The sequence below is a fragment of the Oncorhynchus clarkii genome, chromosome 18 (genome assembly GCF_045791955.1).
Source record: "Oncorhynchus clarkii lewisi isolate Uvic-CL-2024 chromosome 18, UVic_Ocla_1.0, whole genome shotgun sequence".
NCBI lineage: Eukaryota > Metazoa > Chordata > Actinopteri > Salmoniformes > Salmonidae > Oncorhynchus > Oncorhynchus clarkii.
The window spans coordinates 46,420,195-46,434,519 of NC_092164.1; the positions used below are offsets into that span (position 1 = coordinate 46,420,195).

At 42.1% G+C, this 14,325-nt stretch overlaps 1 protein-coding gene across 1 annotated transcript in view; it reads right to left on the bottom strand.

The window, feature by feature from the left end:
• Positions 1 to 12,683, bottom strand: part of LOC139373574 (phosphatase and actin regulator 4A-like) — a 53,897-nt gene extending 41,214 nt beyond the window's left edge. Inside the window, exon 1 of the mRNA XM_071114240.1 lies at positions 12,383 to 12,683. The gene's annotated coding sequence lies outside the window, so the exon portion shown is untranslated. The remainder of the gene's footprint in view (positions 1 to 12,382) is intronic.
• Positions 12,684 to 14,325: the final 1,642 nt, after the last annotated feature.

Sequence of the window (14,325 nt, forward strand, 5' to 3'; positions counted from 1 at the left end):
CAGGCCGCAAAGCCAGGAAGGAGCAGTTTAGTTAGTGTAAAATTACTTTATACAAAATGGTTTGAGTCTAATATACAGTACCGGTCAAAATCTTGGACACACCTACTCATTCAAGGGCTTGTGTATTTTTACTATTTTCAACATAGTAAAGTTTCTTCAAGGTAGCCAACCTTTGCCTTGACAGCTAAGCACATTCTTGGCATTCTCTCAACCAGCTTCATGAGGTAGTCACCTAGAACGCATTTAAATTAACAGGTTGGCCTTGTTAAAAGTTCATTTGTGGAATTTCTTTCCTTCTTAATGCGTTTGAGCCAATCAGTTGTGTTGTGACAAGGTAGGGGGGTATACAGAAGATAGCCCTATTTGATAAAAGACAAAGTCCATATTATGGCAAGAACAGCTCAAATAAGCTAAGAGTAACAACAGTCCATCCATACTTTGACTGACATGAAAGGTCAGTCAAGCCAGAACATTTCAACAACTTCGAAAATTTCTTCAAATGCAGTCAAAAACAATCAAGCGCTATGATGAAACTGGCCACAGGAAAGGAAGACCCAGAGTTACCTCTGCTACAGAGGATAAGTTAATTAGAGTTACCAGCCTCAGAAATTGCAGCCCAAATAAAAGCTTCAGAGTTCAAGTAACAGACATCTCAACATCAACTGTTCAGATGAGACTGCGTAATTCAGGCCTTCATGGTCAAATTGCTGCAAAGAAACCACCACTAAAAGCACACCAGTAAGAAGAAGAGACTTGCTTGGGCCAAGAAACACAAGCAATGGACATTAGACCGGTGGAAATCTGTCCTTTGGACTGATCAATACAAATGTGAGATTTTTGGTTCCTACCACTGTCTTTGTGAGAAGCAGAGTAGGTGAACGCATGATCTCCGCATGCGTGGTTACCACCGTGAAGCATGGAGGAGGTGGTGTGATTTGTGGGGGGTGCTTTCCTGGGGACACTGTCAGTGACTTATTTAGAATTCAAGGCACACTTAACCACCATGGCTACCACAACATTCTGTAGCAATACAGCATCCCATCTGGTTTGGGCTTAGTAAGATTATTTATTTTCAACAGGACAATGACCCAACACAACTCCAGGCTGTGTAAGGGCTATTTTACCAAGAAGGAGAGGGATGGAGTGCTGAATCACCTGACCTCAACCCAATTGAGAAGGTTTGGGAAGAGTTGGACCACTGAGTGAAGGAAAAGCAGTCAACATGTGCTCAGCATATGTGGGAACTCCATCAAAACTGTTGGAAAAGCATTCCAGGTGAAGCTGGTTGAGAGAATGCCAAGTGTGAAAAGCTGTCGTCAAGGCAAAGAGTGGCCACTTTGAAGAATCTCAAATATAAAACGTATTTGATTTGTTTAACACTTTTGGTTACTACATGATTCCATGTGTTATTTTGTTTGTCTTCACTATTATTCTACAATTTAGAAAATAGTAAAAATAAATAGAAACCCTTGAATGAGTAGCTTAGAAATCAATCTCTCAACTTCCCCAACTTCCCTTACCCTAAAGAATTCATCTGCTCCATGTCGGCAATTGCATTCACGTATGCATGCGGCTGTTTTTAGTCTTTGCTATAATAAAGGCTTTACAAGAAAAGTATGCTTATAATATATTTATTGTTTACACTGTTCCAAATGGTCAGAAGAAAATATATTGTAACAGCACCTGTTTGGCACACAATATGAACGCAGAGCTTCTTACGTTCCTTTATGATGATCTCCTGCAGTTCAGTCAAACTTCATCCACTCATCTGTCTTTCCCTCCTGAGCAACCAGTAAACATTCCCCTTTTAGAGGTTATTTTTCCTGTCATCCGCATCCATTTTGCTGACATGTATTACAGTGTTCGGAGTTTCTTATAAACAACTTATTGATGCGATTATGATAGGCATAGGTAAGCCCCATTGGTCACGTGCAGGTGATGGATACATGTGTCAGGTGAAGAGAGCAGGGGTTGAATAGGGAATGCTTTTTTTGTTGTTGCTCTAACCAGGTTTCCATCAAACATTTTATGTGAGTGAAGTAAGAAATCATCACCGGCCTGATGGAAAAATATTTTTTTTCGCTCAACTTTCCAAATGTCGACAAAACTAAACACAAGGTGGGTTCTTTTTGTGTCGTGCCAATACCAGTGTGGTTTCTCTTTGCTTAATTGACCGGTTCTTGCCATAATATGGAGTTGGTCTTTTAGCAAAAAGGGCTGTTCTGTATACCAACCCTACCTCGTTACAACACAACTGATTGGCTCAAACGCATTAAGGAAAGAAAGAAATTCCACAAATTAACAAGGCACACTTAGAAATCAATCTCTCAACTTCCCTAGCCGTCCCTAGTTATTAACATGGCCCTTGATCCTCAGTTAGCAGGCAGTGCAACCAACCTGTGGTGCTCACTGTGTTATGGACTCTGGTCACACACACAAGACAGGAGGAAATCGATGTTGAGCTTTCCACTCGACACAGAAACACACCTCAGATTAAAATGTAGGACTCTGGGCATACGGGATAGTAGCAAATCAATGTAGTGTTCCACAAGCTTGTCCAGACTCAGATTGGCTCAGTGTAAATGATCAGAGAGCAGATGGAAGTGGAAGAGGATAACTTCTAAAAAAGTTTAGCTTGAGCCAGCAGCTGTGACATAATTGTGCATTAGTCAGCCTAGCCATGAGTCAGACAGGAGACGCTCGGCCAAGTCAAAACTAATTTCATTACACTGGCAAAATGTAAACACCTGTCGCTATCAAGCAATTACTTTCTGTCTGAGCCAGATCTGAAGTTTGTGGCCATATGAAAGAGACCCAGGTGATGGAGGAACGAACCAGTGTCATGTGAAATGTCTGTCTGGGTTTTAAACTAAAATGTTGCTAACCCAGCCAAAAGCAGTCAGCTGACTTGTTGATGTGCTCCAGGCTTTTAGAGAACAGATCCAAGCAGGGTTGCATCACAGGTCCTCAATGTATGTTAGCCAATTACAACCAGCTGATTTACAACCATAATCAATTACACCCACAGTACCAGCTGCACAGCTTCTGGTTATTAACAACATGTGTGGAGGCAATATCAGGTAGGGTTTCTTTTAGAGTTGACCCCATTTTCTTCCTTTTTCTTGATCTCATTGTTATTATTACAATTATTATGACCATCATCATTATAACAATAAATAATGTCATTATCATTAGCAGGCTTAGTATGGCAGCCTTGTATAACCACCATCGAGCTGCAGGCCTAAGAGCGCATCCTGTTGAGCTGTCTTAATACCGTAACTTACCGAGGCCTATATGTCAATATATAGGTTACTGTACCAATCAATCATTCATTTGTTCAAGTTCACAGCAAAGGAGTCATTCATGATTCGAAATGCAATTTTAGTTTTAAAATGAAATAAAGGGAGCTTCGAGTAATTACCCTAAAGAATTCATCTGCTCCATGTCGGCAATTGCATTCACGTATGCATGCGGCTGTTTTTAGTCTTTGCTATAATAAAGGCTTTACAAGAAAAGTATGCTTATAATATATTTATTGTTTACACTGTTCCAAATGGTCAGAAGAAAATATATTGTAACAGCACCTGTTTGGCACACAATATGAACGCAGAGCTTCTTACGTTCCTTTATGATGATCTCCTGCAGTTCAGTCAAACTTCATCCACTCATCTGTCTTTCCCTCCTGAGCAACCAGTAAACATTCCCCTTTTAGAGGTTATTTTTCCTGTCATCCGCATCCATTTTGCTGACATGTATTACAGTGTTCGGAGTTTCTTATAAACAACTTATTGATGCGATTATGATAGGCATAGGTAAGCCCCATTGGTCACGTGCAGGTGATGGATACATGTGTCAGGTGAAGAGAGCAGGGGTTGAATAGGGAATGCTTTTTTTGTTGTTGCTCTAACCAGGTTTCCATCAAACATTTTATGTGAGTGAAGTAAGAAATCATCACCGGCCTGATGGAAAAATATTTTTTTTCGCTCAACTTTCCAAATGTCGACAAAACTAAATACAAGGTGGGTTCTTTTTGTGTCGTGCCAATACCAGTGTGGTTTCTCTTTGCTTAATTGACCGGTTCTTGCCATAATATGGAGTTGGTCTTTTAGCAAAAAGGGCTGTTCTGTATACCAACCCTACCTCGTTACAACACAACTGATTGGCTCAAACGCATTAAGGAAAGAAATTCCACAAATTAACAAGGCACACCTGTTAATTTAAATGCATTCCAGGTGACTAACTCATAAAGCTGGTTGAGAGAATGCCAAGAGTGTGGAAAGCTGAGTGGCTTCTTTGAGGAATGTCAAATATATTTTGATTTGCTAAAGACTTTTTTGGTTACTACATGACTTCATGTGTGTTATTTCATAGTTTTGATGTCTTCACTAGTATTCTACAATGTTGAAAATAGTAAAAATAAAGAAAAACCCTTGAATGAGTAGGTGTGTCCAAACTTTTGACTGGTACTGTACACGGGTAAAAAAAGTTCCACCAATCGACTGGTCAAAAGAACAGATGACTCAGTCAACAAATATACATGTTTTACTTCGGGAAAGACCTAGTTTCTTTACTACTAAGCTATAACCTACTACATGACACAAACAATATTTTATCAAAACACCCTTTAGTTATTTTATATTCTGGACAATGGGACAAGACAAGCGCAGCCAGTGACTTATTGTATTAAATGGAAGCCTACTGTCTGTATATGTGGCCCGCAGGAACAATCACCTCTTCAAGAGATCAGGTACTTTTCCTGTAATCACAACTAAGGACAGCTTTAGTGGGTATCCAGGGAGGCTCAGAGCTGCTCTTTGAACTGAGAGACAGTCAGTGGGAGTGTTTGTTTGTTGAGGCAGACGCACCCAGACCCAGGGCTGGATCAGGATCTGACAAAGTTGATCACCACAAAGGGCCGATCGCCACTGAGTTGAACGGTCACCACAGCAACAAAGAATGCTGTGGTCGCCTAGCTTGTGATTTGATTGGCCGTGTGGAGTAGGTGTGGCCCTGGCCTATCGTTGCAGAAAATGGGCGGGCGGTTTGTGGTAGGTACAGTATCGGCCCTTTGCTGTACTTTGGAATGTAGTAGTCCCTGACCGAAGTCCACTGACCAAAACAAACATTCCCTCCCTGCTGCTCATGTGACCAACCTGAGCAGAAAAAAGGGCTGCGTTCATCTTGGTGCAATGTTGTGAAACGTCCAGGTAGAAATATGTCACGTAGAACAAACATACCTCACTGAAATGTAGAATAAGGCTCTATTTATGCCATTTCTATTTGCAACTTTCATCAACATTCACCTTGTGAAAATGGCCCAAAGCTCAAACAGGAAGTCAAGTCTTTGACCTACATATCAATCAGAAGGTAACACCCCTGGCAAGGTGCCCAGTGAGCATGACTGGGGCTGACAGCTAGGTAACTTACTCACTTCAGAAGGCCATAGGCCTTGTAACTTCCCCAGTCACTAGTAGTGTCTGGGATTCCTGACCCAGCCAACCAATGCAGCCTATTATATAAATTGACGAGGAAGTTTTAAAAGAGACAGCTGTGACAGGCATGAAGACAAAATTGACAACCATTAGAAAATAACATAGAAATGCATGCACGCAGCCTGTCCATAGCCTAATGATCAGCTGTTGATCAATTTTAGGAAAACAATGGGTGGTTATGTTGACATTACATTTCCATTTGAGTGGCTTATCTAATGTGCAACACACTTTTTTTCAGAAAGCCTATAAGATAATGAATTGACAAGGAAAGTATGAAGGGGAGAGAGACGGCTATGCAACAGTATGACATTGATAATCATTCAAATCGAAACAAATACACACAACATGTCCATAGCCTATTTATCAGCGTTAGTCTATAAATTACAGTTTCGTATCAAATGAAACCATGCCAGGTTGGAGAGGATTGGTGCCTTGTCCATTTGACAACATTAGTGGCCTCATAGCCATAACTACCTTTTCGACTGCTGCTGAATAGTTAATGAACAGTCAGACACATCCAACCGGTTTGAAAATACCAATTTATTCACTAGCAAGCAATGGAAATGTGCATTGTATTAAAAGTTTACACATCCTATATGCTAGCGCTTCTACACCCACGCACAACTAGCAAATTAGCTGAACGAGCATCAGACAGATGGAAAGAAGAGATTAAGTTTCCATAACTGCTTATAAATCATTAGTAAACAATCCCGCTATTAGGTGAAGTTTAACTACAAGAAAATAAAGTTTATACAAAAAACACCTATTTAAACAACTTTGACGGTTATTTGATTTAAATGGTGGTCTCCATCCATAACCGTCAGTTACACTCATTCAATTACAGACACAGCCCTAATCATGAAGAGTGACAACACCAAAAACACACTGCTTGAACTACTGAACCTGAACACTAATTTAGCCTAAATAAATCATTCATAGAACAGTCGGGCTAAGTTGTCCTGTTGCAGTTTCAGCAATCTCACGCCTGGTCAGCTGTGCTCTGTCTAACCGGTTTGGAGACTAGTCCAGTGTTACTGTAGTGTACACAGACGCACACACACGTGATGTCATTCCTCTCAGCAGTAGCAGTGTCCGTCTGTATGCCACTCTGTACACCACTTAAATTACCCCAACTAATCCCCACTGCCAGCCGGATCATCAGGCACTTGGTGGAACTAGACAGAGCCTGCAAAGTGTCTGCCTGGCCCTGGTTACTCTGCTTTTCCTATATTTAATGGGATAATCAGTAGGCTATTTATTTGTAGACCTACACTGAGTTAGCAAAACATTAAGAACACCTGCTCTTTCCATGACATGGACTGACCAGGTGAAAGCTGTGATCCCTTATTGATGTCACTTGTTAAATCCACTTCAAATCAGTGTAGATGAAGGGGAGGAGACAGGTTAAAGAAGGATTTTAAGCCTTGAGACAATTGAGACATGGATTGTGTATGTGTGCCATTCAGAGGGTGAATGGGCAAGAAGAGATTAAAGTGCCTTTGAACAGGTTATGGTAGTAGGTGCCAGGCACACTGGTTTGTTTGAAGAACTACAACACAGCTGGGTTTTTCATGCTCAACAGCTTCCAATGTGTATCAAGAATGGTCCACTACCCAAAGGACATCCAGCCAACTTGACAACTGTGGGAAGCACTGGGGTCAACATGGCCAGCATCCCTGTGGAAGACTTGACACCTTTTTGAGTCCATGCCCGACAGATTGAGGCTGTTCTGAGGGCAAGGACGAGGGATCCATAATACACCACAACAGGTCCACACTTGAACAAGCAACAGATAGTTACACACACACACACCCCTTTGTCTACCGCCATTTTACATTGCGTCAAAGGGTAAGCGAGCAGAGCAGGTGACGACCTGTCTCTCTGTGCTTACTGGTATGTTTAGGTTGTTTGCATACACAAGTGACTGTTTTAGAGTCCTCTCTTGCCTCAGGAAAGCAGAAAATTACACAGAAAGGAATAAAGTAACATAGGAAGCCAGATTTCCAGGTTTGGTAAGGTGATCAGAGTATTGTATGTACTTTCACTGTGTGGGTGCTCCCTTGACTGTGCCAATTACATACATACCTAGCTTGCATGGGTGGCAGGTAGCCTAGCGGTTAGAGCACTGGGCCAGTTAATGAAAGGTTGTTGGTTTGAGTCCCTGAGCAGACAAGGTGATCTGTTGATGTGCCCTTGAGCAAGGCAATTAAACATAATTGCTTCAGGGTCGCCGTTGATAATGCCAGACCCTGGCCATGACCCAACTGTCCGAGGGCGTCTCAGGAGTAGTTGGGATATGCAAAAAACACATTTCCAACTCACACATACGTATAATACACACTTGTGGGAGATGGGACAAATATAAGCACCTACCAAATTATTCATGTATTACTTATTAGGCTATAGATTAGTAATGCATGAACTGTAGGAGGGCAATAACTGCATAAGGCTAAAAATGCCTACATAAAATGCCTTCTGGTGCTAAATCAGCTGCTCTCCACTTTAATTGTGTGATAGCTTTCAGAAATATTGTAGAGAGTGACAACCAGTGCAGCCTGTTCTGTACTCCCTGACATCTTATTAACGGCTTGTTCCTATAGCAGAGTAAAGCATATTGCTGGGTGGGCACAATCACCCATTGTGTCAAGTTAATTCTGCAGCACTGGCCAGCACTGGCCATGTCCACACACAGAGTTGGGGGGGGATTGCATTATAGGTCTGAAACAATAATAAAACACATATCATTAACTTTCCATTTCAAACAATTATTAACTAAATTAAGGCCTATTATAAGGTAGCCTAGATGTGATGACAGGCACTGAATTAGAAGGCGAAGAACTCGGTAATTTTCTGTCCCGAAAAATTACATTCCAATCTCTTCCCTAAAACCATGGACTTGAACCCAGACTAGACTTCCATCACCTTTTGCAGGGCAGTGTTAAATCAGCCTATAGAAACAGAGCCTTACCTTTAAAACGACCCACAATATGATAGAACTGAAGTAAAGCAATCCCTTTCTTTCATCTTCTCTCTAGAAGAACCTGACAAGTCAGACAAAGCTTGAGGTATCCTATGCTACAGAGCTTTTTCCCACCTCCAGTCAGCACTGAAGGCAGTGGACACTTGTTGGAACACGCAGAAAATGAATGCAATGGAATGCCTGAGAAGTATTTGCTCCTCTACTCTAAATTTTTGGAAACTAAACGCCCAGTGACATGATTTACATTGTTACACACTTATTGTTTCAAATCACAAGCATAATGAAACCAGAGAGATGAAACTGAACTAGGCATAGGCTTATTAAACTTGAGAGAGACTAACAATAATGCTGCTGAATGAGACATTGCTCAAGTTGCAAGTACTTATAAAACAGTGCAACTAAATTGTAGTTCATCCAGATGGGGCTTATGAAAAAGAGCCTATATCCAAGGGCTACTGTATGCTTTGTCCCACAACGAGCCATTGTTTACATATGTCTTGTAGCGGAAGGTTCCGTAACCTGGCATCCATGATCAACCTAGCCTATTCTGTTTCACCAAAATAACGTTTCCCGTCAACTTGACTGGACTCTATGTAAACCATATATCCTGAGGCTGCATTTATTGGTGTATTGTAGCTGGGGATTTTAACGAAGCTAATCTGAGAACAAGCCTTCCTAAATTCTATCAGAATATCGAATGCGCGACACGAGCTGGTAACATTCTGGACCATAGCTACTCTAACTTCCGCGATGCATTCAAAGCCCTCCCCCACCCTCCTTTCAGCAAATCTGACCATGACTCCATTTAGTTGCTCCCAGCCCGTAGACAGAAACTAAAACAGGAAACGTCTGTGGTCTAGCCAACGGTGGTCTGACCAATCGGATTCCCCGCGTCAAGATTGCTTTGATCACGTGGACTGGGATATGTTCCGAGTGGCCACAGACAACAACATTGACATATACGCTGACCAGGTGAGCAAGTTTATTAGCATGTGCATCGGTGATGTTGTACCCACTGTGATCATTAAAAACCGTCTCTAACCAGAAACCGCGGTGAGATGGCAGCATTTGCACAAAACTGAAAGCATGAACCACCACGTTTAATCATGGCAAGGCGACTGGAAACATGACCGAATACAAACAGTGTAGCCATTCCCTCCGCAATCAAACAAGCTAAGCGTCAGTATAGAGAAAAAGTAGAGTTGCAATTCAACAGCTCAAACACAAGACGTATGTGGCAGGTCAATCACAGATTACAAAAAGAAAACCAGCCCCGTCGCGGACATCTACGTCTTGCTCTAAGACAAATTAAACAACTTCCTTGCTCGCTTAGAGGACAACACAGTGCTACTAACATGACCCGCTACCAAAGCCTGTGGGCTCTCCACCATGGCCAACGTGAGTAAAACATTTAAACGTGTTAACCCTCGCAAGGCTGCTGGCCCAGAGGGCATCCCTAGCCACATCCTCAGAGCATGCGCAGACCAGACATATTCAATCAATCCCTATCCCAGTCTGCTGGGCCCACATAATTCAAGATAGCCACCATTGTTCCTGTTCCCAAGAAAGCTAAGGTAACGGACTAAGGACTAAATGACTATGGCCCCGTAGCACTCACTTCTGTCATCATGAAGTGCTTTGAGAGACAAGTCAAGGATCATATCACCTCCACCCTACCTGATACCCAAGACCCATTCCAATTTGCTTACATCCCCCACAAAAAGTCCAGATGACACAATCACACTGCCTTATCCCATCTGGTCAAGAGGTATACCGACGTAAGAATGCTGTTCATTGACTACAGCTCAGCATTTAATAGCATAGTACCCTCCAAACTCGTAATTAATCTTGAGACCACGGGTCTCGACCCCACCCTGTGCAACTGGGTCCTGGACTTTCTGACGGGCCTCCCCCAGGTGGTGAGGGTAGGAAAAGACATCTCCACCCCACTGATCCTCAACACTGGGAGCCCACAAGGGTGTGTTCTCAACCCTCTCCTGTACTCCCGGTTCACCCACGACTGCGTGGCCATGCACGCCTCCAACTCAATCATCAAGTTTGCAGACAACACTACAGTGGTAGGCTTGATTACCAACAACGATGAGATGGCCTGCAGGGAGAAGGTGAGGGCCTTCGGGAGTGTGGAGTCAGGAAAATAACCTTTCACTCAACGTCAACAAAACAAGATTTCAGGAAACAGCAGAGGGAGCACCCCACTATCCACATCGACGGGACAGCAGTGGAGAAGGTGGAAAGTTTAAAGTTCCTGGATGTACACATCACAGACAAACTGAAATGGTCCACACACACAGACAGCGTGGTGAAAAAGGCGCAACAGCGCCTCTTCAACCTCAGGAGGCTGAAGAAATTTGGCTTGTCACCTAAAACACTCAAACTTTTGCAGATGCACAGTCGAGAGCATCCTGTCGGGCTGTATCACCACCTGGTACAGCAACTGCTCCGCCCACAACCGCAAGGCTCTCCAGAGGGTAGTGCGGTCTGCACAACGCATCACCGGGGGCGAACTACCTGCCCTCCAGGACACCTACAGCACCCAATGTCACAGGAAAGCCAAAAATATCATCAAGGACAACAACCACCCGGGCCACTGCCCGTTCACCCCGCTATCATCCAGAAGACGATGTCAGTACATGTGCATCAAAGCTGGGACCGAGAGACTGAAAAACAGCTTCTATCTCAAGGCCATCAGACTGTTAAACAGCCACCACTAACACAGAGTGGCTGCTGTCAACATAGACTCAAATCTCTGGCCACTTTAATACATTTAATAAATGTATTTAACAAATGTATCACTATGCACTTTAAATAGCACCACTTTAATAATGTCTACATATTCTATATTACTCATATGTATATACTGTATTCTATACCATCTACTGCATCTTGCCTGCATCAGCCATCGCCATCCATATATTTACATATTCGTATTCATCCCATTACACTTGACCATGTGTATGTGACCAATACAATTTAATTTGATAAGTGGGACAAGGATGCTAAGCTACGGAGTCGCCGCAACGAGCAATCTGTAAACAATGGCTTGTTACTGGACGAAGCAAGGTTACTGTATGGGTCTATCTACGGGTTTTTTTTGTTGACACAATGTCCTGAAAACAATCCAACTGATGGCTGTACTAGACAAAATAGATCTAGCCTATTTAAAAACGCCTTGTTGGTACTTTTGCGTGTGTCTGCTGAACTGCTTTTAGGCCTATTCGATGGCATACAAATGGAAAGTAGTCTGAAATTGTGGTTAAACTCAAAGTCTACTTCAATTACCTTGAATTCTGTCCACAATATTGGCATTGCAGGGGGCCAAACGAGCAGGGCACTGACTGTCTATCACCAAACAGAAATAACTAATGTGCCAACTAAATAACGTACCATCAATTTAACCAACATTTTGCCGACTAAATACTATGTCATGTAACGTTATAGTGGCACAAAAGAATAGCCGAACGTTTTAAGGAATATGGGGGTGTGCACTGCACCTGACCTGCCTGGATAGCTATCTAGTTGCACTAGCTTATCAGCTAGCTAGCTGGTTAACTAAAATAGAAACATTTAGTGAGACGGAATAGATTTACTCGTAACTATAAAGTTAGACAAAACTAGATAGCTTATTGATACCAAACAAGTGATGTGATAGACTAGCTACAGCACAGTACTAGAGTTTACAAGCACAATTGCTAACGTTAGCTTGCTCTAGGTAGCAACAGGTGGCTAGCTTTCAGAGTTCTGGCTAATTCATCACTAGTGTAGTTATATATTCGCTAACCAGTTAACAACTTTCATGAACTAACAATGAACACAATACATGTACATTCTCACCGAGACAGTTGTGTATCTTGAGAAATAAGATATAATAACTAACATTAGCTGCACTTACCTTTGAAAGCTGCTTCCTGTTTCTCTCGACTTTAAATCCCTTGTTAGCTGGCTACGTCGTTCAATCAACACAACTGAAGCCAGACGGAACTAGCTAAACTAACCAGCTAATTTAGCTACCAAAAGTACCAAAACCTAGGCAACAACTATTATCAGGTTAGTATATTCTATACATTTTCATTTGTACATAGCTATACTGCTTAGATAAATATTAGTTACATAGCTAGCCAGCTAACAATTTGAATACAGTGCTCAGAAATCGCTGTCGAAGGTGTACGGAGATTAGTTCGCACAGGCGCACTGAAGGTGCAAGATGAAGCGCTCCACCTTTGCAATTACGTGAAATAACACATATGGAATCATGTAGTTACACAAAAAAAAGTGTTAAACATGATTCCAGGTGTGTTATTTCATAGTGTTGATGTATGTCTTCGCTGTTATTCTACAATATAGAAAATAGTAAAATTAAGAAAAACTCTTGAATAAGTGGGTGTGTCCAAACTTTTGACTGGTACTGAACGTGTATTTCGGAGTGGGCTGGTTAAAAGCGGAAGGCAAATTTCGGTTGAACCTTGTGTGCAATTAACCGATCATGCTATGTTAATCTTATTGTGGTATAATTGCATTGTTGAAGTTACACTAATGCTCGTTGTGCAGCTGCAGGACTATGTCAAAAAATGTGAGTATGCTGATCTCTGCTGGTCATTATGTCAAATTGCAGGGTAAAGGTAAGGCCACACCTTACTTGTGCTGCCACTTACTGGATTATTTAGAAACACCAGTACGATCTGGCAGAGGGAGGGAGGGAGGGAGGGAGGGAGGGAGGGAAAGAAAGAAAGCCCTGCTCAGGAGTAGTGTACTATATAGGGACTAGGGTGCCGTTTGGGACGTAAACATGGAGAGCGTAAAGACCTTTGTGCTATTTCACAAAAAGGCTTGGCTATTTATTATACAGCAACAAATGTATTTATTATACAGCAAAAAAATACTGATGTACAATCTGATATGTCTTACTCTCCAAAAAAATAAGGGGCGTACGTGTGCATGTGTGTGACAGACGACATTGTGCTGCTAACATATTTGCTTCCTTCTCTGCCCCAATCCCCTAGGCTCGAACTAGTGACACACAACAAAGCCACTAACACTATTCCCCCTCAGGAAATTAAAAAGATTTGGCATGGGTCCTCAGACCCTTAAAAGGTTATACAGCTGCAACATGGAGAGCATCCTAACTGGTTGCATCACTGCCTTGTACAGCAACTGCTCAGCCTCTGACCGCAAGGCACTACAGAGGCTAATGTGTGCGGCCCAGTACATCACTGGGACTAAACTGCCTGCCATCCAGGTCCTTTATATCAGACTCCAGCCACCCCAGTCATAGACTGTTCTCTCTGCTACCGCATGGCAAGCAGTACCGGAGCGCCAAGTCTAGGACCAAAAGGCTTCTCAAAAGCTTTTACCCCCAAGTCATAAGACTCCTGAGCAGCTAATCAAATGGCTACCCGGGCTATGCATTGTGTGTGTGTAGATTGTACAGTCAACATGATAATTACAACCAATCAGGGAACAGAACCGAAAGCTGGACAGAACAACCATTTTTGAGGAAAGGAAACAGAACCGGGAACAAAAGCGATCTATAGTGTTCCGGAACAGAACCGTTTTTTCAAATCTTGAGAACTGGTTAATAATGTTATTTTATGTTCCAAAAATTGTATATCAAATCTAGTATATCATTTTGTAATTCAGGGAAATTATGATGCTATGAATAGCCTAACTGACCAATTAAACATGTTCTAGTTGTTGAGGTAAAATAATGAGCTAAATCTAAAAACGATGTTGATTTCAAACGTTTTTTTTTTTATGAATGAAAAGGAACTATACAAACCATTACTTTATAATGTTGGTCTGAACACTGGAACGGAATAAAAAAAATAAGGGGTTCTG